This window comes from Somniosus microcephalus, chromosome 3, assembly GCF_052327205.1.
Source record: "Somniosus microcephalus isolate GS21.2 chromosome 3, FLI_Smic_1.0, whole genome shotgun sequence".
In the NCBI taxonomy this organism is placed as follows: Eukaryota; Metazoa; Chordata; class Chondrichthyes; order Squaliformes; family Somniosidae; genus Somniosus; species Somniosus microcephalus.
Window position 1 is genome coordinate 53,272,875 of NC_140989.1, and position 24,642 is coordinate 53,297,516.

The window sequence follows — 24,642 nt, forward strand, 5'->3', positions numbered from 1 at the left end:
AGCATTTGAAAATTTCGCCTGTTACGTATCAGGTGTGTATGGCTCAGACGACCCTTACTTCACAAATAGCTGGTTGTTGCTTTGTGAAAATGGTTCTTCTAGGTAATACGTATACTGATATACGCCTATCTGTTTTGCCTAATCTCTGTGCGGATATTTTGATTGGACATGATGTGCTTCAGTTACACGAGTCTCTTAGTCTTTCATTTGGAGGGACTAAGCCACCTTTATCTATTTGTGGATTAACCTCTTTATCTATTCCTCCATTATCACTTTTTTCCAATTTGATGTCGGATTGTAAGCCAATTGCTACCAAGTCAAGAAGATATAGTAGTCAGGATAGAGAATTTATTAATTCTGAAGTTCAACGTCTCTTATTGGAAGGAATCATTGAACCTAGTTGTTCGCCTTGGCGAGCACAGGTAGTTGTCACGACTAATGAGAGACACAAGAAACGAATGGTGATAGACTATTCCCAAACTATTAATAAGTATACTCAATTAGACGCGTACCCTTTGCCTAAGATTGATGAGCTTATCAATAAAGTATCTCAGTATAAAGTTTTTAGCACTATTGATTTAAAGAGTGCTTATCATCAGATTCCTATTGTTAAGAAGGATCAACCATATACGGCCTTTGAGGCTGGTGGAAAGCTGTATCAGTTTTGCCGAATACCATTTGGTGTTACTAATGGTGTTGCTTGTTTTCAACGGGCAATGGATGCTTTTATAAGTGATAACTCCCTCTCTGACACCTTTTCATACTTAGATGACATCACAGTGTGTGGCAAATCAAGGGTGGAGCATGATTCTAATTTAAAAAGATTCCTTCAAGCTGCGGAAAAAGTTGGTTTAACTTTTAACAAAGAGAAATGTATCTTTTCGACCACTGAGGTAAATCTATTGGGGTATATTATTTCGGGAAATAAGATTAAACCAGATCCAGAATGTCTGCGACCATTGATCGATTTACCTTGTCCTACTAATTCTAAGGCTTTGCAACGAGTTGTTGGACTGTTTTCTTATTATTCTAATTGGATTGCAAATTTTTCACGGAAGATCCGGCCTCTTATTCGGGTTACGACATATCCTCTATCATGGGAGGCCAGGACATGTTTTGAGAATTTTAAAAAGGATATTTTAGGAGCAGTTGTGCATTCCATTGATGAGCAGGTTCCCTTTGTGATTGAGACGGATGCTTCGGATTTTGCAACTGGGGCTACTTTGAACCAAAATGGAAGACCTGTGGCCTTTTTCTCACGTACTTTGAATAATAGTGAAAAAAGACATTCCTCAATAGAAAAAGAGGCATACGCAATAGTAGAAGCATTGCGTAAATGGAGACATTATTTATCGGGGCGACATTTCACGTTGGTAACTGATCAAAAATCTGTGTCCTTTATGTTTGATGTTAAACATTTTGGAAAGATTAAAAATGATAAAATAATGAGATGGAGGATTGAGTTGGCATGTTACCATTTTGACATAGTTTATCGTCCGGGGAAGGATAATGTTGCTGCTGATGCACTGTCGAGGGCTTATTGTTCTGTGATTCACGGAGATACGCTTATTAATCTTCACAATGCCTTATGTCATCCTGGGGTTACGAGGATGATACACTTTGTACGCAGTAAGAACTTGCCTTTTTCAGTTGAAGACGTCAAGCGGATGACTTCATCATGTTCTATCTGTGCTCGGTGTAAACCGAATTTCTTTAAGCCTCAACGAGCTCATCTTATAAAGGCTACTTCTCCTTTTGAACGTTTGAGTGTCGATTTTAAGGGACCTCTTCCTTCAACTACTCAAAACCGATATATATTTACTGTTGTGGACGAGTTTTCAAGGTTCCCTTTTGCTTTTCCTTGTGCAGATGTATCAGCTGCTACAGTTATTAAATGTTTGACTCAACTTTTTTCATCTGCGTATATCCATTCGGATCAGGGAAGTTCTTTTATGTCTTCCCAGTTGAAGGAATACCTTCAGAGTCGGGGAATTTCTACTAGTAGAACTACCCCGTATAATCCCCAGGGTAATGGACAGTGTGAACAATACAATGGGGTGATCTGGAAGGCAGTTATGTTGGCGTTGACATCCCGGAACCTTAAGAATACACAGTGGGAAATGGTGCTGCCTGATGCCCTGCATTCCATTAGATCATTGCTTTCAACGGCTACTAATGTGACCCCCCATGAAAGGCTCTTTAACTATCCGCGGAGATCTACTACGGGATATTCGGTACCTTCATGGCTTACTATGCAGGGACCTGTGTTGCTTCGACGCCATGTTAGATTGTCAAAATATGACCCCTTGGTGGAGGAGGTGGAGCTGTTGGAGGCAAATTCCCAATATGCTCATATTCGATTCCAAGATGGGAAAGAAAGTACTGTTTCAATTAAAGACTTGGCTCCTTGTGGGGGCCAGCCCTCTTCTGAGGATATTAATAATGGTCATGATTCGGATAATGTGGATGCTGTTACAGATACTATGAATATTTCCAATCCGATTGCAGATAATCATACTTCTATTAGTCAGCCTTTGATAGATGTTTATGACCGTCCCAGTTCATCTTCTGATGGGATTTCTAATCCGGAAACCGTTGAGAATCGGGATATGGATAGCCTTCCTGTTGAAGATACTTCTGTGCCTTCTGGCGTGGGAGGGCAAGGAATTTCACCAAGGTTAAGAAGGTCGACACGAACAAGATATCCGGTCGACCGATTGAAAATGGACTTTTAAATTGATAGTAATGTTTTACAAATTGTTGAAATATTATAGTATATTGTTTTAGTTGAGAGATACTTAGTACATATGCGTAATGTTATTATTTGTTGTTGTTCATTTAGTATTGTGTTATGTAAATAGTTTTATTCTCGTGCATAGTTTAGTTGTAAATAATTAATTGTAAATTGTAAAAGTTATTAGGTTGGAGTATATTTTAAAAGGAGGGGTGAATGTGGTGATTATTCCTTGATTAGTAAAAGTATTGTGATTCGTTGTTTGTTAACTGCCTTGGGATATGTGTTGTAATCTCATTGGTAGTTGATGATCACATGATGTGTTGTGGCTACCTTAAATTCAGTCCTTTTCTAGCTTTAGTTGGGACTGGATGTGGAAAGATATGCTGCTGATTTTAAAGTTAATAAAGCCTAGCTTTGGAAGGCCAATCTATTCTTTATTTCAGTAAGTACTGTAGAAAATATAGGGACAGTGATCTTCTGGATGAGTTTTGATCGCCTAGATGGGTCGGAGAGGAATTTCCCAGATTTTTTTTCTCCCAAATTGGCCATTGGGTTTTTTATCTGGTTTTTCGCCTCTCCCACGCAATCACATGGGTTCGGGAGGGATGTAGAGTGATAGTAGATTTGAGGTTAGGATCAGATCAGCCATGATCTTATTGAATGGTGGAGCAGGCTCGAGGGGCCGATTGGCCTACTCCTGCTCCTAGTTCTTATGTTCTTGTTATGTTCCTCGACCTATCGTGCCAGTTGCATGGCGCCAGAAGTTTTTGATGCCATACACGGGTTGTCGCACCCTGGGATGAAGGCTTCGCAATGGCTTATGTCGGCTAAGTTCGTCTGGAAAGGTATGCACCTCGATGTCCGTGACTGGGCTAATATCTGCGTCGTGTGCCAGAAGGCCAAAGTTCAGCGTCATGTCAAGGCTCCAGTGGCTGCGTTCACTGTTCCGGAGCGTCGTTTCGACCACATGCATGTGGACCTCGTGGGGCCATTTCCAACTTCTCAGGGTTATACTCATCTCCTCACCATAGTGGACCGCACCACTAGGTGGCCAGAGGCAATTCCTTTGGTTTCCACCACTTCGGCAGACGTCGCTAGAGCTTTCATCTCCTGTTGGGTTGCCCGTTTCGGGGTACCGGCGGACATCTCTTCTGACTGCAGACCGCAATTTTCCTTGGAGCTTTGGAACGCTGTGGCTCAGGGGCTCAGCACCAAACTTCATCGCACCACCGCCTATCATCCACAGGCGAACGGCCTTTGCGAGCGATTCCACAGGTCGCTTAAAGCCTCTCTTTGGGCCAGTCTTCAAGGTGCAGGATGGGTGGACCGACTTGCATGGGTCCTTTTGGGTCTTCGTACAGCGCCCAAAGACGACCTACAATCGTCTTCAGCTGAACTCGTCTATGGCCAGCCGCTCTGTGTACCAGGGGATTTCCTCCCTTCTCCCACAGAGCCATGGTCCGCCTCCCAGCAACTCGTTCGCCACCAGAAAGTGGCCAGATGCTTCGCTGCGATACCTACGTCCAATCACGGTTTGCACAACTCCTACTTGCCACCGGGACTGAAGAATGCGGAGTATGTATTCATCCGCCACGACGCTCACCGGGATCCGCTCAAGCCCCCTTACACTGGTCCTTTCCGCGTCATCGAAACAGGAGACAAATCCTTTTTGGTCGACGTCGGAGGGAAGCTAGATCACATCTCGGTGGACCGCTTGAAGCCGGCTCACCTGGACCTGGACCACCCTGTCGTAGTCGCTCAACCACCCAAACGTGGCCGACCGCCCGCAGCCGCCGCACCAGATCAACCAAATCCGCCTGCCAACTCGACCGCGTTCGCCGCGCCTGCTCAACCACAACCAACTGCCAACTCGACCACCGGTCATCAACTTCCTCTACCAGGGTATCGAAGTCGATCGGACAGGCTTGTCAGGCCTCCTCCTCGCCTCACTTTTTCTGTTACAGACAATTCTGGGGGGGGCGCATGTGGTGGAGCCAGCAAAGGACTCAGAGCAGTTGTACATAAATCATTTAACAGCAAGGTAGTTACTGTCTGTGCCTGTACCTTTAATTACACTGTTTGTCTGTACAATGTCTAGTTACCTTTACAGCACGGTTTCAACGTTAGTCAGGTGCTGCCCCAATGGCGGGAAGAACGTGATGACGTCATGACGTCAGCCTTCTGACCAGACGATCAGTCCTCGTGGAGCCCTCAAGGAGAGTGGACCTGTAATTGATGTGTTCTAGCAGTTTCCAGTTTAAACTTGTTTCGTTTCATTAAAGTTCATTGTTTTAATTGCCTGAGCCGAACTCAGTCTTTTTGATAGGAACCTCCGTTCCTACAAGGGCATGAATAGTATGTGTGTGAGAGAGAGAGAGAGAGTACGAAGAGTGTGTGAGAGAGGGAGAGTGAGAGTATGAAGAGGGTGTGTGAGAGAGAGAGTGAGATTATGAAGAGTATCTGAGTGAGAGAGAGTGAGAATATGAAGTGTGTGTGAGAGAGGGAGAGGGAGAGTTTGAAGAGGGTGTGTGAGAGAGAGAGTGAGATTATGAAGAACATCTGAGAGAGAGAGAGAGCGAGTATGAAGAGAGTGTGTGAGAGGAAGTGAGAGTATGAAGAGGGTGTGTGAGACAGAGTGAGATTATGAAGAGTATCTAAGTGAGAGAGAGAGAGAGTCAGAGTATGAAGAGAGTGTGAGAGAGGGAGTGAGTGTGTGAAGAGTGTAAGAGAGAGGGAGAGTGACAGTATGAAGAGTGTGTGAGAGAGGGAGAATGAGAATATGAAGAGTGTGAGAGAGAGCGTGAGTGAAAGTATTAAAAGTGTATGACAGTTTCAGAGTATGAAGATTGTGTGAATGAGTGAGTGTATGAGAGAGGCACAGTGAGAGTATGAAGAGTGTGAGAGAGAGAGAGAGTGTATGAAGAGTGTTTGAGAGAGAGAGAGTGAGAGTATGAAGAGTGTGTGAGAGAGAGAGTGAGATTATGAAGAGTGTGTGAGACCGGGAGTGAGAGTATGAAGAGTGTGTGAGAGAGAGTGCGAGAATGAAGTGTGTGTGGGAGAGATAGCATGTGATTATGAAGATTATCTGAGAGAGTGAGAGTATGAAGAGTCTGTGAGAGAGGGTGAGTGAGAGTATGAAGCATGTATGAGAGAGGGAGAGTGAGTATGAAGAGAGCATGAGACAGGGAGTGAGAGTATGAAGAGTGTGCGAGAGAGGGAATGAGAGTATGAAGAGTATCTGAGAGAGAGAGAGAGCGAGTATGAAGAGAGTGTGAGAGAGGAAGTGAGAGTATGAAGAGGGTGTGCGAGACAAAGAGTGAGATTATGAAGAGTATCTATGAGAGAGAGAGAGATAGAGTCAGAGTATGAAGAGAGTGTGAGAGAGTGAGTGTATGACGAGTGTGTGAGAGAGAGAGAGTGAGATTATGAAGAGTATCTGAGAGAGAGAGTGAGAGTATAAAGAGTGTGTGAGAGAGAGAAGTGAGATTATGAAGAGTATCTATGAGAGAGAGAGTCAGAGTATGAAGAGAGTGTGAGAGAGGAAGTGAGAGTGTGAAGAGTGTAAGAGAGAGGGAGTGTGAGAGTATGAAGAGAGTGTGAGAGAGGGAGTGAGAGTGTGAAGAGTGTAAGAGAGAGGGAGTGTGAGAGTATGAAGAGTGTGTGAGAGAGTGGCTGAGTGAGAGTAGGAAGAGTGTGTGAGAGAGAATGAGGGTATGAAGAGTGTGTGAGAGAGGGAGAGTGAGAGTAGGAATAGTGTGTGAGAGAGAGCGAATGAGATTATGAAGAGTATCTATGATAGAGAGAGAGAGAGTCAGAGTATGAAGAGGTTGTGACAGAGGGAGTGAGTGTGTGAAGAGTGTAAGAGAGAGGGAGAGTGACAGTATGAAAAGAGTGTGAGAGAGTGGGTAAGTGAGAGTATGAAGAGTATGTGAGAGAGGGAGTGAGAGAGTATGAAAAGTGTGTGTGAGAGAGGGAGTGAGAGTAAGAAGAGTGTGTGAGAGGGAGAGGGAGAGTATGAAGAGTGTGTGAGAGAGGGAGTGAGATTATGGAAAGGGTGTGAGAGAGAGAGAGTGAGACTATGAAGAGTGTGTGAGAGACAGAGAGTGAGATTGTGAAGAGTATCTGAGAGAGAGAGAGTGAGAGTATGAAGAGCGTATGAGAGAGGGGGAGTGAGAGTATGAAGAATGTGTGTGAGAGTGAGGGAGGGTATGAATAGTATGTGTGAGAAAGAGAGTGTGAAAAGAGAGACCCCCCAATAACTGAAAAGGAGCTAATTGAATAACTCCAGGACCTGCGACCAAGAAAAGCTTGCGGTGCAGATGGCATCCTGAACGAGATGATTAAACACACTGACGATAAAATGAAATTGGCTATCCTAAGTCTCTTCAACTTGGTTCTGAGTGTCGGTTACTTCCCTGATATCTGGAACAAAGGACTCATAACGCCCATATACAAAAGTGGAGACAAAGTTGACCCAAATAACTATCGAGGCATCTGTGTGAACAGTAACCTGGGGAAGGTATTCTGTAGTATCATAAACCAAAGACTTAAACTTCCTTGAGGAGCACAATATCTTGAATAAAAGCCAAATTGGATTCGTACCAAATTATAGAACATCGGACCATATTTTTACCCTACACACCCTAATTGGCAAACATGTTGAGCAAAACAAAAGCAAAACTTTTGCCTGCTTTTAGATTTCCAGAAGGCTTTCAATTCTATTTGGCACGACGGTCTATTCTTAAAACTTATTGAAAGTGGTGTAGGGGGAAAAACATATGATGTAATTAAATCAATGTATACAAACAATAAATGTGCAGTTAAAATTGGAGACAAACAAATAAAATACTTCTCACAGGGGCGTGGCGTGGTGCAGGGCTCGCCTATCTCACCAACACTCTTCAATATTTACATAAATGAATTGGCAAAACTACTTGAACAATCTACAGCACCTGGCCTCGCACTATATGACTCCAAGGTTAAATTCCTCCTCTATGCAGATGACCTGGTTCTGCTCTCACCAACTGAGGAGGGTCGACAGCAGAACCTGGATCTGCTAGAGTCGTTCTGTCAGACCTGGGCCCTGACAATAAACCCCCAAAAAACCAAAGTTCTTGTGTTCCAGCAAAGATCCAGACATCAGGGACCCAGAATAAACTTCACACTAGGAGCAACTAAAATTGAACAAACTACAAATTACACATACTTAGGCTTAAAAATCAGTTCTACAGGAAATTTTCATTTGGCTGTGAATGAACTGAAAGAGAAAGCAAGAAGGACTTTCTATGCCATTAAAACGTCAATCCAAATAGAAATTCCAATTGGCATTTGGCTCAAAATTTTTAAATCAGTAATTGAACCAATTGCACTCTATGGCAGTGAGGTGTGGGGTTCGCTAACACAACAAGATTTCGCAAAATGGGACAAACACCCAATTGAGATCCTGCATGCAGCATTCTGTAAAAGTATCCTCTGGACTCAGAGGAAAACCACAAACAATGCATGCAGGGCAGAACTAGGCCAATATCCACTACTAATTAACATCCAAAAAAGAGCCACCAAATTTTGGAAACACCTAAAAATAAGCAACCCCCACTGCTATCATTACGAAGCCTTGAAATGCCAAGAGATGATCATAGAGAAGAGTCCCCTCAGTCAACTAGTCCTGGGACTCAGTGACATAACTACCAACACTACTAATAATAATCAGCCCCAGGACAGTGACATCCTAGCACAGAGAATTCGACCCAACACAATTATCACTAAACAAAAGGAAAAATATTTGACCTATTGGACAGAAATGACAAAAACCCAAAACAAACTCGATTGCTATTTGGCCCTAAACAGACAATACACCATGGCTGAATACTTGACCATGGCAAAGAATAGCAAACTGAGAAAAGCCTTGACAATGTACAGACTTAGTGAACATAGCCTGGCCATCGAAAAAGGCAGACACAGGCAGACCTGGCTGCACAGAGAGGACAGGATATGCTCTCACTGCAGTCAGGGAGTGGTGGAGACAGAGATGCACTTCCTCACAGCTTGTGGAAAATATCAGGACATAAGGGAGAATTTCTACCCAAAATTCACAAAAATATGCCCTGAATTCAAAAATGTGAATGACCACCAAAAACTCCCATATCTATTGGGGGAACTGAGAAAATGTGTAACTATAGCGGCAAACAATGTTACAGCTTGCCATAAGCAGAGGGACAACCAGTGACCATTAAATCTAAGAAAAGATTATATGCATATTATATGTGCGTATATCTCTGTATACATGGGTATACTTGTCTATACACTGTGGCCTAGAAATTGGGTTTTGGCTTAGCCAGGGCTTTAGCGCCGGAAGTTAGTGCCGGCGCTAAGTCCCCCTGCGCGCGCCAAAAATTCAGTAGCGCCGCGCCCAAACGGCTGCCGGCGCTACTGAAGGGTCTTAGCGCCTGGAAAAGGGCGCTAACTGCCGTTGAGCGCCGCAATTCCGGCGCTGCGGCACCCGATGCGGTGCGGCAGGCTGGGGAAGTGCAGGCCTCCTCCTTCCGTTAAGGAGGAGCTGCCTGCACCCGGCCGCGGCCCGCGCAAATCTGTTTAAAAATGAGCCCGGCACCTCGGACAAGTGCCGGGCTTGCATCTGTTCCGGGGGTGGGGGGGGAGAAGTCCGGGGAGGGAGCTGCGGGCAGGCGGCCGGCGGGAAAGCGGCCGGCCGCCGCGGGGCCTTTAATGCGCCGGCGCAAACACATGTTGGACTCTGTTGCCAGAGTCTTAGTTGCGGCTGCCACGGGCGAGGCGGCCGCAACTGAATTTCGGCGCTGGGGCCCGTCGGCATGGCAACCGGGACGCTGCGCACACCGATGACGTCATCGGTGCCGGCGCAGCGCTACCGGTGCAACACCGCTTTAGGGCCCCAGGGAATTTTTCAACTGGCCATAACTCTGGCGCTAGTCCCTCTAGCGCCTCAAAAGCGGCGCTAAGGCTAGTGAATTTCTAGGCCTGTATGTCTAGATCTGTGTTTATGTGGTCAATCATACATGTATTTCTGTGCTTTGGCAACATAAGATGTATCTTGTCATGCCAATAAAGCAAATTGAATTGAATTGTGTGAGAGAGGGAGAGTGAGAGTACGAAGAGGGCGTGTGAGAGAGAGAGTGAGATTATGAAGAGTATCTGAGTGAAAGAGAGAGAGTAAGAGTATAAAGAGTGTGTGAGAGAGAGAAGTGAGATTATGAAGAGTATCAGAGAGAGAGAGTGAGTATGAAGAGAGTGTGAGAGAGGAAGTGAGAATACGAAGAGGGTGTTAGAGAGAGTGAGATTATGAAGAGTATCTATGAGAGAGAGAGTCAGAGTATAAAGAGAGTGTGAGAGAGGGAGTGAGAGTGTGAAGAGTGTAAGAGAGAGGGAGTGTGACAGTATGAAGAGAGTGTGAGAGAGTGGCTGAGTGAGATTATGAAGAGTGTGTGAGAGAGGGAGAAAGAGAGTATGAAGAGTGTGTGAGAGAGGGAGAAAGAGAGTATGAAGAGTGTGTGAGTGAGAGCGAGAGTGACAATATTTAAGTGTATGACAGGCTCAGAGTATGAAGAGTGTTTGAAAGAGTGAGTGTATGAAGAGTGTGTGAGAGAGGGAGAGGGAGAGTACGAAGAGGGTGTATGAGAGAGAGAGTGAGATTATGAAGAATATCTGAGCGAGAGAGAGAGAGTGAGAGTATAAAGAGTGTGTGAGAGAGCGAGAGTGAGAGTATGAAGAGTGTGTGAGAGAGAGTGAGATTATGAAGAGTGTCTGAGAGAGAGAGAGAGAGAGAGTGATTATGAAGAGGGTGTGAGAGAGGGAGTGAGAATGAAGAGTGTGTGTGAGAGAGGGTGAGATTATGAAGAGTATCAGAGAGAGAGAGAGAGAGTATGAAGAGTGTGTGAGAGAGGGAGTGAGAGCTTGAAGAGTGTGTGAGAGAGAGAGAGTGAGAGTATGAAGAGTGTGTGAGAGTGAAGATGGGCTGCTGAATTTTTTAGTGTTTTTTAGTGTTTAAAGTGGGGGGGAAAAAAAGTTGCATTTCAAGTTTTAAAAGGTTTAAAAGTTAAAGTTAAATTTAATTTTAGTTAAGTTAGTTCAGTTTAGTTTAGTTTAAGTTTAAGGTTAGTTTAGCTTAGTTTAAGTATGGAAGAAAAGACCACCAAAAAGACTGCCAAAGACGGGTCGAAAGAGGGAAAAATTATCCCGAGGAAAGCAGAAGCAAAAGGACAGAAGAAAGAGAGAAATAAACCCGGGGAAAAACTGGGAGAGTGAGGCACCAAGGCGAAGCCCGAGCGGCGGCCGGAACACGGGGCCGAGCGGCGGCCAGAACACGGGGCCGAGCGGCGGCCGGAACGCGAAGCCCGAGCGGCGGCCGGAACGCGGGGCCGAGCGGCGGCCAGAACACGGGGCCGAACGGCGGCCGGAACGCAAAGCCCGAGCGGCAGCCGGAACACGGGGCCGAGCGGCGGCCGGAACACGAAGCCCGAGCGGCGGCCGGAGCGCGAAGCCTGAGCAGCGGCCAGAACACGGGCCCGAACGGCGGCCGGAGCGCGAAGCCCGAAAGGCGGCCAGAACGCGAAGCCCGAAAGGCCGCCGGAGCGCGAAGCCCGAAAGGCGGCCGGAACACGGGGCCAGAACGTGGAGCCGGAAGCCAGGGAAAGGCCCGAGGAGCCGGAAGCCAGGGAAAGGCCCGAGGAGCCGGGCCGAGACAGAGGCCCAGAGATCTCTGAGGGGGAGGGGAGCAGCACGGAGGCAGCGGCTCCCAGACACAGACAGTGAGTACAGGGCCCGGGGAGGGAGCCTGAAGCCAGGGAAAGGCCCAAGGAGCCGGGCCAAGACAGAGGCCCAGAGACCTCTGAGGGGGAGGGGAGCAGTCGGGAGACACCGGGAAACAGCAGCTCCCAGACACAGACCAGGACAGTGAGTACGGGGCCTGGGGAGGGCCCGGAGAGCGAGCGAGTCCGGGGCCTGGGAAAGTTCGTGAGCCGGGAGAGGGAAACACCAAACCCGGGGCCCCAAAAAAGTTTATTCTCAGGTCAACAATATTTTTTACCTCTACACTAAAAAAAAATGAGCGAATCAGAGGAGCCGCAGCAGCTCCCGGGGCGCACTGAGAGCAACCTCTTCCAGATTCCCCCTAACACAAAAAAAATGCAAAAAAATCGCTCAAGCAACAGCAGCTGAGAGCAAAACCACAAACTCTTTTTGCTGACTGGTACAAAAGTGGGAAAAGGTGTCATCTCATTTTTTACTCAGACCAGTCAGCGGCTTGGATCAAAGCAATAAACATACACTATCCCAGGGTTAAGCATGAAAGAACCGCTAATGGGTCCAAACTGAAAATAAGGAAATCAGGGGACCCTAATAGTGAAACCACGACTGTCAACATGTACAGTAATGGAACGATATTGGTGCAAGGCAACCTCGACGACTTTGAAACGGCTTTCGTGACACTGAAAGAAATAATTGAGAGGGGAAGGAACAGTCCCAGGGTGACTAACAGGGAAAAAGCGACACACACTCCCCCCACCATTTACAACTCACCAGGAGAAAATCAGCCTGGTCAGGAGGTGAGCGAGCCACACAGTTCTAACCAGACACTCACCCCGGGGCCCCACAGCCCCATGGTACAGTTGACCAGCCCCAGCGTAAATACCAGGGAGGAAGCCACACACACTCCCCCTACCACTTCCAGCTCACCAAGAGAAGAGCAGCCTAGCCAGGAAGTGAGTGAGCCCTCCAGCTCCGACCAGACACACACCCTGGGATCCCACAGCCAGAAACAACTAAAGGAGAAATTTAACCAGCTGGAGACAGAGCTGGCTAAACTTATAGAGGAGGTCCTTAAACTGAGAACCGACCAAGAAAACAGCATTTCAGCAATGAAACATGAACAAAAGCAAGAGAGGGCGAGATACAGGAGAGAGCTGAATTTACTTGGGAACCAGGTGAAGGAGCTGCAGAAAGACAAAGAGAGCCACAGGGGAGGGATAGTGCCATTAGCCCAGCAGCTAGAGGCTAGAGATAAGACAGTGCAGAGCCCAACTGAACAGATGCACTCTCACACTGAACAACAGCAGCAGACACACAATACAGGGGGAGCCACACAGACAGACCAGCATACGGAAGCTCAGTCTCCCCCCACCACTGTGGAACAACAGGCGAGCCGCTCACAAGAGGAGCGCACACACCAGACATGACCACCCCAGTCCAACACACAACCTATGAGTCCAGGCGAAAGCCACCAGCCAGTAAACACCAACAAGGCTGACATCGTAATACTCATAGACTCAAATGGGAAATTTCTATGAGAAAAAAAGCTCTTCCCTAGACATAAAGTAATAAAGATCCGGTGCCCAACAACAGACAGAGCCCTGGAATGGCTGACCAAAACCCGATTAGGCTCCCCCCAACACATAATAATACACACTGGCACAAATGACCTAAAGGCCCAGCAGAAAAGTGTAGCAACATCGCTTGGATCAGTGATTGAGAAGGCAAGCAATACCTTCCCAAACACTAGAATCACTGGCCTAGAAATTCACTAGCCTTAGCGCCGCTTTTGAGGCGCTAGAGGGACTAGCGCCAGAGTTATGGCCAGTTGAAAAATTCCCTGGGGCCCTAAAGCGGCGTTGCACCGGTAGCGCTGCGCCGGCACCGATGACGTCATCGGTGTGCGCAGCGTCCCGGTTGCCATGCCGACGGGCCCCAGCGCCGAAATTCAGTTGCGGCCGCCTCGCCCGTGGCAGCCGCAACTAAGACTCTGGCAACAGAGTCCAACATGTGTTTGCGCCGGCGCATTAAAGGCCCCGCGGCGGCCGGCCGCTTTCCCGCCGGCCGCCTGCCCGCAGCTCCCTCCCCGGACTTCTCCCCCCCCCCCCTCCGGAACAGATGCAAGCCCGGCACTTGTCCGAGGTGCCGGGCTCATTTTTAAACAGATTTGCGCGGGCCGCGGCCGGGTGCAGGCAGCTCCTCCTTAACGGAAGGAGGAGGCCTGCACTTCCCCAGCCTGCCGCACCGCATCGGGTGCCGCAGCGCCAGAATTGCGGCGCTAAACGGCAGTTAGCGCCCTTTTCCAGGCGCTAAGACCCTTCAGTAGCGCCGGCAGCCGTTTGGGCGCGGCGCTACTGAATTTTTGGCGCGCGCAGGGGGACTTAGCGCCGGCACTAACTTCCGGCGCTAAAGCCCTGGCTAAGCCAAAACCCAATTTCTAGGCCACTGTTTCCACACTATTGCCGAGAACAGACTTTAACAACAAAACAATCCATGAGATAAATGCCAGCATAGCAAGAGACTGTGAATTAAAACACAATGTGCACCTGGCCCAACACCCAACCCTCGATGTGGAATGTCTTCACGACCACGTCCATATCCACAGGAGGCGAATATCGGTCTTTGCTAAAGCACTGAAGGACATCGCTTTTAACCGGCTCCATACCCAGACTCCAGGAGGACCCCCCCCGCTGTAGTGTCCGCGCCTTAATAATACACGGACTGCAGGAGAACAATAATAACAGGTATTTACTGAACAGAGGGTAACTCTTTTGTTTGTACTCAAAAAACCCAAATTGGACTGTAAACAAAAGTTCAACTAAAACTTAACAAATCAAATTAAAATTTGGTTTTCTGGGTTGATGATGCACTCCAGTCCCCGCGGCCCCCACCGGTCGCGGAAATACTCAAACGCACCGGTGGACATCGCGTGCTCCATCTCCAGGGCCACCCGGGCGCGAACATGGCCGTGGAAGAGAGGCAGGCAATCCGGCTGGACGACGCCCTCGACCACCCGCTGCCTGGACCAATTGATGGCTCTTTTAGCCAGGCCCAGGAGCAGGCCCACAAGGAGGTCCTCCAACCTGTCCACTCCCCTCCACACCGGGTGACCGTAGATCAAGAGCATGGGGCTGAAGTGCAACCAAAAATCGAGGAGCAGCCCCTTCAAGTAGTGAAAGAGGGGCTGCAACCTCTCACACTCCATATAAACGTGAAACACGGACTCCTCCAGGCCGCAAAAAAAGCAGGTGGCCTGGGAGTCCGTGAACCTACTTAAAACCTTATTGCACGGGACCGCTCCGTGCAACACCCTCCAGGCCAAGTCCCCGATGGAACAAGGGAGGACTCCCGTGTAGAGAGCCCTCCATTGGGAACCTCCGCCACCGCCAGTCGGCAAGACGCCACGCCAAGGCGTGTCTGGACGGTAGACGAAGATGGCAAAGTGGAGAGTGTGCAGGAGCAGCCCGTACAGGAAACCCCTCTGCACGGAATGAAAAGGCACAGAGGGTATTTCCTCGAGACGGCTCAAGTTGTGAGGCGCCGGTTCCCGAGGGGAGTTTCGGGGACGGGCGCCGATGAGGAATTCCGTCCGAACGGGGGTAAGCTCGGACGGGATCGCCCCACGTGCTTGAGCCGCCTCGATACACCTAGTGGAGTTGGGGCCCAGTGCCGCTTTCACCGATTCGATGGCTTCGACCACGAGCCGGACGTTGGCCCAGGACAGGCGCCACGCCAGCTCCTCCGGCGCCATCCAGCCCGCTCCTCCACCATCGAGCAGGTCCCCGCCTCTGGTCACCTTGCCAGGCACAGCCCTGCCCTCCACCAGCCGCCCGAACCCGCGTTCGTGGAGGTGCGGGTTCCTGAGCAACGGCTCCCGAAGGAGAGCCGCCGCTCCTGACGGGGGAGAGCTCTGCCTGGAAGCGACGTAGTTCCAAACCCATAGTAGTTCCTGGTAGAAGACAGGCAGCTCCCGCAGGCCGGCACGCCTGCTGCCCACTTTCGCAAACAGGAGCTGCGTGTCGTAATTGAGGCCGTGCAGCTGGCGGAAGAAAAACGTCGCCAGCGCACACCATCTAGGAGGGTTCTCGACGTACAGGTATCTCTGCAGCGTCTGAAGACGGAAAGTCGCAGCCTGGGTGCGAAGGCACACCAGCGCCTGACTGCCCTCCCTAAGCTGGAGACACAGAACCGCGGCAGAGACCCAGTGCTTCCTTTTGTCCCAGAAGAAGTCGATGAGCTTCTTCTGCATCTTGGCAACAAACGCGGGGGGGGGATCAAAGTGACCAACCGGTACCACAACATGGCGGCCACCAGCTGGTTTATGACCAGCGCTCGACCCCTGTAGGACAACACTCGGAGCAGTCCTGTCCAGCGTCCTAGGCGAGCAGTGACTTTGGCCTGAAGCTCTTGCCAGTTCGCCGGCCAGGCGTCCTCGGCAGGGCTAAGGTAGACTCCCAAATAGAGGAGGTGCGTGGTGCTCCAGGCGAAAGGCCTGAACTCCTCCGGCAGGGAGTCCACCCGCCAATGACCCACCAGGAGTCCGGAACGTTTCTCCCAGTTGATCTTGGCGGAGGATGCGTCCGAGTAAATCTGCTGGCATTCCCGCATCCTCCGCAAGTCAGCGGGATCCGTGACCATGAGGAGCACGTCATCGGCGTAAGCCGAGAGGACCACCTCCATGCCCGGCCCTTGCAGAGCCAGTCCCGTCAACCTCTTCCGCAAGAGGCGCAGGAATGGCTCCACGCAAACGGCGTATAACTGACCGGACATGGGGCATCCCTGACGCACCCCCCTCCTGAAGCGAAGGGGCACCGTCAAGGACCCATTAACTTTAATCAGACACTTCGCGGTGGCATACAGAAGTCGGATCCGGGTGACGAAATGCGTCCCGAACCCGAATGCGCGCAGAGTCTCGAAGAGATACTTGTGATCCACCCTGTCGAACGCCTTCTCCTGATCCAGGGAAAGGAAGGCGACCGACAGACCAGCCCTCTGGGAGTGCTGGACCAGGTCCCGGACCAGATGGATGTTATCATGGATGGTCCGGCCCGGGACCATGTAGGACTGGTCGGGGTGGATCCTGTGGGCCAGCACGGTGCCAAGGCGAACAGACATGGCCCTGGCAAAGATTTTATAGTCCGTGCTGAGGAGGGAGACCGGGCGCTAGTTCTTAAGGAGGCGGAGATCGCCCTTTTTAGGCAGCAGGACAATGACCGCCCTGCGCCAAGAGAGGGGCATCTCCCCGGTCGCCAAACTTTCCCCCAGGACCCGCGCGTAGTCGCCCCCCAAGATGTCCCAGAACGTCCTGTGGAACTCCACGGTCAGCCCGTCCAGCCCCGGGGACTTTCCCCTAGAGAGCTGGCGGAGGGCGCCGGTCAGCTCCGCCAGGCTTAGCGGAGCGTCCAATTTTTCGGCGCCCTCCGGGCTGACCTTCGGCAGGTCCTCCCACAAAACTCTGCGCGCATCCTCGCTGGATGGATCTGGAGAGAAAAGAGCCTCGTAGTAGGCGCGGGTCTCCGCGCTGATTCCCTCCGGATCCGAGACCAGAGTTCCGTCGTTGGCCAGCAGCCCCAAGAGCTGCTTACGGACCCCCCGTCTTTTTTCCAGCGAGTAGAAGAAGGGGGAGCCGCGGTCCAGGTCCCGCAGGAGCTGGATCCGCGACCTCACGTACGCGCCTCGGGACCCGACGAGCTGCAGGTCCTTCAGCGCGCCCTTCTTCTCTTCGTACACCTTCCGCAGGGCCGGGTCCTCGACGACCTGACCGAGACGGGACTCCAGGTCGAGCACCTCCTTCTGCAACCGCCCGACCCGGGCCTCCCGCCTCTTGGTCGACCCCTTCGCGTACTCCTGACAGAAGAGACGGATGTGAGCCTTGCCCACATCCCACCATAGCCTCAAGGAAGGGAAGCCCCCCCGCTTCCTTCTCCAGTCAGCCCAGAACTGACAAAACGAATCCCGGAACCGCGCGTCCTCCAGCAGCAGGTTGTTAAAATGCCAGTACGCGGACCCCCCCGTGCGCGCAGCGGAGCGAGCTCCGCCCACACCAGGTGGTGGTCCGTGGACGGCACCGGCCGCATGGAAGCCGCCGGAATGCAGGAGACATACGCCCGGGAAATGTGAAGGCGGTCGATTCTGGACCTTCCTCCCCCAGACCTCACGCTAGTGAAGGCGCTGGAGTCGGGGTGGAGATTTCGCCAGACGTCCAGCAAGTCGAAGGACCCAACCAGGTCCCTCAACTTCTCCAACGCCGCCGGGCTTCGCGGGAGACCCGAACGGTCCAACATCCCCCCCGAGGATGACGCACTTGCCCACGTCGACGAAGCCCAAAAGAGCGGACACTTCTTCGCAGAAGCGCACTTGCTGCACACCAGTCTGAGGGGCGTACACGTTCACTGGATGGAGCGGCACGCCCCCCAGGTGAACAGTGACCTGGAGCAAGCGGCCCGGCACGTGCTCCTTGATCCGCAAGATCTCCGGCTGAAAATGCGGGGCCAGCAAGATAGCCACCCCGTTGGAATTGTTGGAGAGGTGACTCATGCTGACCCCTCCTTGCCACTCCAGGAGCCATGTGGCTTTGTCTCCCGGAACGGTGTGGGTTTCTTGCAGGAAGCACACCGCATACTTCCCGTCCCGAAGGACCGAGAAGTTATTGAATCTGCGGCGTGCCTCCCTGCTGCCGTTGATGTTGAGGCTGGCTATGGTTATCTTCATGTCAGAAGCATAGTGCAACCTCTACCTACACCTAACGGGGGGAGGAAGCGCAGCCGCTGGTCAGCCGCCACTCCCTCAGCAGCCCAGTGAGAAACGTTCTCAGCCGACGCAGCTCGAGCGGGTTCACACCCTCGTCTGCGCCCATGATCTTAACGGCGGCGCGGACGGATATATGAGCAGCGCCAGCTCCGACCACCTGTCGAGGGCCAGCCGGACCTTATTGCGCCGACCCAGGCACGGGGCCATAAAATCCAGGAGTTCCCTTACGGGAATGAGGGGAGACTCGGCAAGGGGCACGAGGTCATCCATTGCCTCGTCAGCGCTGGAGTCCGAATCGTCCTCCGTGCCCATCACCGAGTCCCCATCCTCCTCCAGGGGGTCATCACCAGCGGCCGACCCGTCCGCCGCGCAGTGCGCAGCGAACGGCTCGGCCGCACCAGCCAGCCCCGCCTCCGCCCGGATCCCAGCCCCAGGATCGGCAGCAGAGGATTCCTCCCTGGGCTCCTCTAGGGGTGCTGGGCCAGAAGACGGCGGCGGTTCAGTGCTCCCCTCCGCCCCAGATGCTGGAACGACCGGAGAAACCGGGGAGAGAACAATTCCCAGCTCCTCCAGTACGTCTGGCACCAGAGACGCAGCCAGGGGGCCATCTTCCTCCCCGCCACCAACCTCCGACCCAGCGGATGGGGTGTTTTGAATTAAAACCACTACCAGGATGAGCAGCCCCTGGGAGATGTCCGGGTCGCATTGGGCGAGCTCATTATCCTCGAGCTCGCCCGACCCAGACCCCAGGCCGCTTGACCCGGCGAGGGGTAACGGCACCGATAGAATGTCAATTTCCGCCGCGGGTTGTTCCGCGACCCCCCCCACGGGCAGGGTCTCATCCCCATCCCCGGGAGGCACACGCCAGACAGACACATCTGCCTCAGCCTCCCGAGGGACAGGCGACCCCTGCCGATCGCTGGTGATGACGACAGCGGGGGGGGGGGCGGCGCAGTACCCGCGGCGGGCAACGACCCCCCCCTGCTCGGAGGGACCTTCCTCCTCCCGGTCCTCCTCCTCTTCCAGGGGGTCGCGCCTTCTTTTTAGCACGGAGGGAGCGAGGGAGACCTCCATGTCTGCAGAGGCCTCCTCCACAGCTCCCTCCTGCGGAGCAGGTTTGTCGGGCTCGAGCCCGGCCGCAGGTAATGGCGTTTCTGCTACGGCGGTTGCGGCCACAGGCTCGGGCACGAGGCCCCTCCCACTCGCGTCTGCCCCGACCAACTCCGCGAGGAGCGCGGGTATCAGGGGCTCTAAGTTTAGGGGCTGGCCATCCACGGGGGGACCCGCCCTGAGGTGTTTCGATTTTCGCCACGCCTTCCTTCCGCCCGGACGCGCTCCCTCCCCCCCGCCGGAGGCCCTGATGGCATCGGCCTCCGACCGCGCATCAGTGGCTCCCGACGCGCGGACAGAACTGGGGGGGAGGAGCGGTGGCGGCGCCAGCCTCGGCCACGCCAGCCGATCTGGTGGCCTTGGAGGCGGGGCAGTTTTTTCTGATCTGCCCCACCTCCTTGCAGGCGTGGCACCGCACACCGTCCGATGTCCAAAAGACGCGATAGGCGGTCCCCTCATGGAGGACGACGAACGCCCCGTCGGTGTCCTCCTCCCGCGCCAGCTGGATAAACAGCTGGCGCCGGAAGGAGAAGACGTGGCGAAGGCTGGCCTCCCGGAAGCCGAGCGGGATGGGTGTGATCCCCGACCTCACCTCCCCAAGTTGGCGTAAATGGGGAAGGAGGAGCTCACCAGGAACATAGGGCGGGACGTTGGAAATGACGATCCTCTGCGCGGTGGCCTCGAGAGGATCCACCGGCAGGAAGGTCCCGCCCACGGTGAGCCCCTTGGCGATGGCCAGGGACACCGCCCGCTCCGACCCCAGGAAGAACACAGCCTTCCCATACATTTTTGAGGCCGCTACGATGGCTGAGGGGCTGACAACCCCAGCCATGGCTTTAACGCAGGCCTCAATGGCCATAGTGGGGTGAGTGTAGCTCTTCACCCCAAGCTTTTTGGTTATTAGTCTAAAAGGTGACGAGGCAGCAGAAGCAGCGGGAGCAGCTGTGGCTGTGGCTGCCACTCCCGCATAAGTCCTGGCTGGCCCCGCCACCGGCGATGAAGCAGACGCCATTATGGGGTGTTTTTAAAAAAAACGAGCCACACCCACCCCAAGTCACAGGCCTGAAGGTGTTAATGGCCTCGGGTTAAAAGTCCTCCCTTGAGCAGAGGGTGCTGTTAAATTGAAGGCACACCTCTCCCCCTATTGATTGGAATTGGGAGAGGGGCCTTCTCCCCTCTGCTCAAGTGGCAATTAATAAAAAAGATTAGTAGAGGTGCCTCTTGAGAGAGAGACAAAGAGAGAGAGAGAGAGAGGGGGGTGGGAAGGAGGGAGGCCGCAAAGGCAGGGTCGCCACTCAGGATGGCGGGTGGGTGGGTTTTGGCAGGGGTGCACTCTCCTGATGGAAATTTAAAGTCTCTAATAGTGGTGGTCTTCTGGCAGGGGGAGAAGATGTCTTCACCTGGGAAAGCTGGAGATACCCAGGCTCAGTCCTGCACCAGGTCTTAACGATGTAATTAATGGAATTAACCACTTCACCTAGGCAGCTCCAGCTGTCCCAGGTCAGGCAATAGAAGGGATGCTTATTAGTGGTGTGTGTGGCCTAGTTTTTAACAAGAACCACACACACACACACACACACACAGACATCCCTTGATGTTCCGGCCTTGTTTCTTCTTTTCTCCCCCCACCTAAAATACAAAGTCTTTGGGAGAGTGCCCCAAATAACACCCACCTGTAGATATTTTGAAAGATGATATTCCTCCCTCCTTCTGAACAGTTGGTGTTGGTTGATGGTGGTTTCTCTCCCCTCTCTCCCTCTCCTGAAGTGGAGGCCAATTTGGGGAGGCAGTAATGGGAAAGGCCTCTCCCCTGGTTGGTGTTGTTGCTGGCCTCCCTTCTCCTTCTCCTCCTCTGTCCTCTCTCTCTAGGCACCTCAGTTGCTGTGATGATGGTGGAGGTGGAGGTGGTGGTGGTCCAGCGTTCTCCTCCTCTGCCTGGTCAGGGGACCACCACTTTAGCCCACTCTCCTAGTCTGGCTGCTCCCTCTGCTTGTGCTTGCAGCTGCACAGCCAGCAATGCTGTGAATGAGGAACAGAGGGTAACTTAAGACTGACGTACAGAAGCCTGCTATGGCTTTATATACAGGGGTGGTCACTGCCGGTACTGCAGTATAGAATCAGTTCTTCTCTTAAAGGTACATACACAACAATTCCTCCCCTTTTAGATAAAAAGTACATAACATTCATTTAACAACTAAATAATAACTAATTACAATTACAATTTTCTCTGTACTATATACATCAACTGAAATAATCATTTATAAGTTCAGTCTTTGAGGAGGCTTCCTGATCCTGACTGGATAGCGCCTTTCTCGAGTATCTTGTTCTTGCGGCGGAGTTGATTCTGGCTCATTGTCATTGGTTGGTTCGTCAGCTTCCAATACCACTGCTTCTGAGGTAGACACAATCTGTACTTCGGGTTGATTACCAGGTGCACCTGCTCGTGGTATGGGTTTGGCTTGTTCCTGTGACTCTAGAATCTGGTCAGCATGGCATCTCACGATGCTCTCTCCAACGTCCACTGTGTACATTAGTGGTCCCTGCTGTGTGCATATCGTTCCTGGCTGCCATTTTTCTGTTCGGTAGTCAAGGGCCAAGACTGGTTGCCCTATCTTGAAGCTCCCGGTTGGCTTCTCATTTATGTGCTGGAATTGCTTATCCTCAACATCTCGTCTTATGTTTGGTTTGAGCAAATCCAGGCGACATCTTAGCCTTCGGTTGAAGAACATTATGGCTGGAGCTTGGTTGGTGACTGCATGTGTCGCATTCCGGTAAGCAAACAAGAAATTATCCACCTTGTGTTGTAGTGGTATGTCGTCATTATGCATTGCCTTTATTGCCTTTTTAAAGGTCTGAACAAACCTCTCAGCCAATCCATTTGTGGCTGGATGATATGGGGCAGATGTGTAATGCTTCACCCCATTATTCCTCAGAAACCTCCAGAAATCCTCAGCCACAAACTGTGGCCCATTGTTGGAGCAAATCTGTTCTGGCAAGCCATTCCTGGTGAAGATGGTCCGTAGGACTGCAATAGTTTTCTCCGTGGTGGTGGAGGACATTTTGATGACCTCTGGCCATTTCGAATGGGCGTCCACAGCGATTAGGAACATTGAGTTCATAAATGGACCAGCAAAATCAATGTGTACCCGTTGCCATGGAGATGAGGGCCACTCCCATGGATGTAGCGGGGCCTGTGGTGGAGCGTTTTGGACCTTCTGGCATCCTGTGCATCTCTTGGTCATATCCTCAATTTCTTTATTGATTCCCAGCCACCACACAAACGCCCTGGCTAGGCTCTTCATTTTTACCCCTCCCAGATGACCCTCATGAAGCTCATTGAGCACTCTATCACTCAACTTGGGTGGAATTACCACTCGAGATCCACACATCAAGGTCCCCCGGCACACTGACAGCTGTTCTCTCCTTGGCGAGAATGCTGGCAACAGTGAGTCGCCATGTGCTGGCCATCCCTTCACCATCAAATCATAGACCCGAGAGAGTGTTGGATCATTTCGGGTTTCCTTCTCTATACTTGAGTTTGTAACAGGTAGACATTCGACTATGGTCGCATGGAATATCTCAACAGGGTCCACTGCAGGTGCTTCCTCTACCGTAGGCAACGGTAGGCGCGACAGCCCATCAGCATTTCCATGCTGTTTCGTACCCTTATACTCTATGTCGTACTGATGTGCCCATAGAAAATGTGACCATCTTTGCAGCCGTTGCGCCGTCATCACCGGAACGCCCTTCTTTGGGTTAAAAATGGAGACCAGGGGCTGATGATCAGTCAGTAGGGTGAATTTCTGCCTGTGCAGATAGTGATTGAACTTCTTCACCCCCCACACCAGGCTGAGGGCCTCCCTGTCAATCTGGGCGTAGTTACGCTCGGCTGAGGTTAACGAGCGCGACGCAAAGGCTATTGGCCTCTCTGAACCATCAAGGAATTTGTGTGACAGTACCGCTCCGCTGCCATAGGGAGACGCATCACATGCTAACCGAATCGGTAGTGTTGGATTGTAGTGGGCCAATACTTCTTTTGAAGTGTTTAGGCATTTACATTTCTGAAAGGCACGCTTACACTCATCACTCCATTTCCATGTTACTCCAGTTTGCAGCAGGGCGTTCAGTGGGTGCAGAATTGTAGATAAATTCAGCAAGAACTTATGGTAGTAGTTCACCAACCCGAGGAACGACCTCAGTTGCGAAACATTTTCCGGTGCTGGAGCCTTGACTACAGCCTCAATCTTGTCCGGCGACTTATGCAACCCTTCCTCATCAATCATGTGGCCACAATACGAGATTTGTCTCCTGAAGAACTCGCATTTGGGGTGGTTGGCTCGTAGCCCATATTCCTGTAATCTCGTGAGCACCTGCTCCAGGTTGGCAAGGTGTTCACTGTCATTTTCGCCCGTAACCAGGATGTCGTCCAAATAACACTGGGTCCCCGGGATCCCTTGCAGGACTTGTTCCATCACCCTCTGCCAAATAGCCGGGGCTGATGCTACCCCGAATACCAGTCGATTGTACCGGTAAAGGTCTTTGTGTGTGTTTATCGTGAGGTATTTCCTAGATGCTTCTTCCACCTCCATTTGTAGATACGCTTGGGCCAGATCAATCTTTGTAAAGCGTTTCCCTCCAGATAGTGAGGCGAAAATATCTTCTATCCGTGGAAGTGGATATTGTACTGTGTGCAGGACTGGGTTCACAGTTACCTTGAAGTCCCCACGGATGCGAACCTTCTTCGGTTCCCCAGGTGTGCTGCTCAATGATTTCTTCATTACAGGAATGATGGGTGTGGCCCACTCACTCCAGTCCACCTTGGACAGCACACCCGAATGCTCCAGCCTCTCCAGCTCTGCTTCAACGGCTGGGCGGATCGCGTAAGGTACCGGTCTGGCCTTAAAAAAATTTGGGTTTGCGTTATCTTCGATTTTTATCATTGCCGTTACTCCTTTTAGAGTCCCAAGTCCTTGTTGGAACACCTCTTTCGCGTCAGTTAGAATCTTTGACAGTCGTCCAGGTGTGACGTCATCATCCTTTTATCAGTCACAGTTAGCGCCTGAATGGAATGCCAATCCAATTGTATTTTTCGGATCCATTCACGTCCCAATAATGGTGGTCCTCCATCTGGTAGTATATATAGATACAGTTTCTGTGTTTCCTTGCCGTTGTATTGAACTGGCACCCTTATTTTTCCTCTGGAGTAGACTTTTTGCCCCGTGTATGTCTTCAATACAATGGACGTGTCCTTCAAGGGTATGTGTGGG

The 24,642-nt window shown here is 51.5% G+C and overlaps 1 long non-coding RNA gene across 2 annotated transcripts in view; it reads right to left on the minus strand.

The window, feature by feature from the left end:
- The window catches only part of LOC147121066 (uncharacterized), a 427,228-nt gene that overhangs the window by 142,270 nt on the left and 260,316 nt on the right, over positions 1-24,642 (minus strand). The gene's annotated exons all lie outside the window — the stretch shown is intronic.